General features: G+C 38.1%; 1 pseudogene; it reads left to right on the top strand.

Annotated features, from left to right (window-relative positions):
- The window catches only part of LOC122795119, a 139-nt pseudogene extending 46 nt beyond the window's left edge, over positions 1 to 93 (top strand).
- The last annotated feature ends 3,450 nt before the right edge of the window (positions 94 to 3,543 follow it).

Here is a 3,543-nt window from a genome sequence, read left to right as displayed (position 1 = left end):
TCCCCACAGAGAAGCTCGCCCATTGCACTTTGGTTGGGTTTTCCCCTGTTAAAATGAAAGCATGGTGTATGAGGCAATTTTGAATGCTTTGTTAAAGTATAAATAAGGTATGGCAAAATGATTAAATAAATAAATAAATAAAACACCCTTCTCTTTTTTAATAAGTGCTAAAGTGCCATGGAATTCTTTAAATTCACCAGAGCTACCACCAAGTCGGCAGATAAAAACTAGGTTTAATGACCATCAGAAGGATGGCACACTCAGGAGTGCAGTACACTATATTGCTGCACTACAGAGTCACCCATTGAAAAAGAAACTGATCCCCTGGATTGTGAATAGAACTAACAGCCCTCTTATTTTCCGTACCACTGGTAAGTAACAACCTGTTGAGCCAAGACACTGGTATCTATTACCCCATTTCAAGACCAGTGGCTTTGCAAACACTCACATTAATCACCTAAATTTACACCAAAACAGGTAAAATGGCCATATGTAATAGTCTATGGAATAAGTTACTATTACAGGTGAAAAAGTATTATTTTGGCGTCCTTTAAGGTAAGTTTCGCTGACTGGTTTGGTAGACTCAGATTTAAATCCATGTTACCATGTATATGTCCTTGCTCGATTTGGGAGGTTAGCACTATTTCATGATCAAAACAGGGAACAAGAACTTAAAAGTGCCTGCTTAAATGTGTTATAGCTAGGCATCTTCTAGTGTCTTTGACTGATTGTCTATGTTCTTATTTTCTTAGTTAAAATTATTTTAGAGAAGTCAGGGAGAGATTTTATTATGCCAGTGTCCTAGCTGTTTTCAAATACCTTCCAACTTTGTTGGTCAAAGTGGATGGGATCACTGAATTATTTGACTTTCCTGATATTAAGTTAGATTTTCTTTTTATGGATACATAGAATTAATTTCAATGAGAATCATAGAATTAGGAGTCTCCAGTAATTATAATTAGGAATAAAGAGAGTTAAGAGGGAAGAATGCATACATTATCAGAGAAATTTGCAGCTGTATTCTTAAACTTACACTTGCTGTAAAACTCCTAGCAGCAATTGCTCAGCCGCAGTCAGTACGATCCCTCTCAGTGTGTTCTATTCAAAGAAAAGGTCCTGCAGTATCACTATCATTTTTTGTTTATGTAAGCAAATCTTCTGGGTGACAATGACAAACAGGTCAGCTGAACTGGAGTTCTGATCCAAGCTGAGGTAGATACAGTTTTAATGATGCAATGATAACTGGTGAGATTTTGGTAACATAGAACAGAAAATGGCAACAGATTGTTAGAAATGTTATAGCTTCTAAAAAAGGACTACCTCATTAATCTATATGCCCATAAGTGATGCATACGTTCTAATTTGCATTTGTGGGCTGTGTCTATGTCTGTTTTGCATGTTGCGAATGAAGAACATGGTTTGTTTGTGTTTTTCGGCTTTTCCCGGTTAGGGGTCGCCACAGCAGATTTCCTGTCCGCTAATGATTGGCAGTAGAGTTTTACGTGCTGGCATGCCAGGCCTAACACACAACCTTCAACAAAGGAACGCCCGTCCACGCATGTCGCCACAAAGAAGACGCTCTGAGAATCGAACGGAAGACGTCTAACTGTGAGGCGATAACGCTACCGCAGCACCACCACCGCATGGTGCAAAGGCATCTGATTTCCTTAAATTCCACATGTTTAGTCTTTTCTTTCTTTCACCAGTTGCCTCTGATTTCTGCTTTCCAGCATATATCAAATCTTCTTCACAGCCAGCCAAGTTATGCCAATCCCCGATGTGCCTGGCTTACATCATAAATTGATATGCAATATTATCGCAGAGAAGCTCTTTCAGACATATGGTGACGTAGCTAATTTTTTCCTAGTAAATTTATAGTGCAGCAGTCATCTCTGCCTTGGCCGTGCTATCACAATGTCTGCCCATGACATGGACAGGAACCTTGAGCATATCTCCAAACTGCTCCATCTGAAAGCGGTGAGCAGGCATCATCATTCCTCTTCCTCTATTACCAGGTACCACAGTGCCAAGGCTGCTAACCGAACCAGGGTCATGTGACATTCAGGGCTTCATCCTTGTATGCCACAGTATGAAGACTATATGCTGACCTTCATGAAACTACATGCCTAATTATTTAATAATGCTTTCTTAAGGATTTTGTACAAAACCTCAAGACAGTGACATCTTGCCAACTAGAAACAAAATGGAAACAAAAATCTTACACTAGCATCAAAGATCACAAGCAAGCAAATAAATAAATATATATTTTTTTGTAGTGAGAAAAGAGCTCCTGTACCACACACCCTATTTCAGGGGTTGTATCTATTGGCCTCCTTACTTAAATATGTTAATACATTAGGCAAACAACTATAGGGGAAAAGGTCAAACCCCGTAGGAAGGAAAGAAGATGTGTTTCTATTCCATGCCTACAACAGTTTGCAGCTTAAAGCAAGATAAGTATACTTCAGCTTCAGATCAAAATATATTATTAAAAAAAATTCCCAATCAATTCCCTCAGAACAGTTTCTTGTAATTCAAATCAGAGGACCAGAAATAACAACCCCAAAGTACAGTCTACATGCTTAAAGAAGCAGTAATCTATAATTACTGATGGATTTCAACGTTCTGGTCTGACATTTGTGGACTAGAACATAATCCATGCACATGAACTCAGTGAGCTCCTTTCTGGCAGCTCTCCTCTTCCTTCCAGCCCTTCCTTCTTGTCTTCTGACTTGTCAGTCTTTCTCCATCATTTCAGTTATTTTTTTTTTCTGTCCAGCTGGAAGACATTTAATGTATATTTACGGGTATTGAAGCTCAACCTGAAAATACATAATAATTACTACAATTTCACTTTCATTGCTTTGTTTTAGGTGGTACTGTTACAAGACATAAAAACTGGTTTGGGACAGAGATTATTTCCTTGGCTGCACCCACTTTACAGTGTCATATTTAATTGCAGGCAGCAAGTGATGTTACTTTGTAGAGTTCTGTTACAGCTGACGAAAATTTGCCAATGTTATTTCTGTTTTTACATATCCTGTGAGAATATTTTTCATTGGGTGATTGGAAAGCCTTTGTCTGTTAACAAGAATAAACAAATCATACTATTCTATGTTTTTAACTGTAAACATCTAATATGGTAGCTTCATCCCTGTCCTGGCACCATAGGTGCCTAACCAATAGACAAGTCGTAAAATGACAACAAGAACTTTCTCCACCTCTTCCAGTAATGATAGGTGTTTCACAAGTATTCACAAATGAACGCTATATTGCAACAAACTTGGGATCCATTGTCCAATATGTGGACAACACTACACTCATTTGTTCTACCCCAAAACCTCTCCAAACTACCAAAACTCACTCATCTCTCTTTTACAGCATCAGAATCCTAGCAACCCAATTCCCAACTTCTCCTTAACGCAAATAAAATGAAACTAATGTTCTTTATTACTGACTCTATCAGACATAAAACACTTATTTTATATCTATTCATCCAATGACACCAGACAAGAAGCAGTTCACCAAACTAAGTTACTAGGT

This window comes from Protopterus annectens, chromosome 2.part1, assembly GCF_019279795.1.
Source record: "Protopterus annectens isolate FY-2018-M chromosome 2.part1, PAN1.0, whole genome shotgun sequence".
NCBI classification, from domain to species: domain Eukaryota; kingdom Metazoa; phylum Chordata; order Ceratodontiformes; family Protopteridae; genus Protopterus; species Protopterus annectens.
Note: the sequence above shows the minus strand (reverse complement) of the source record. Positions and strands in the feature narration are given on the sequence as shown.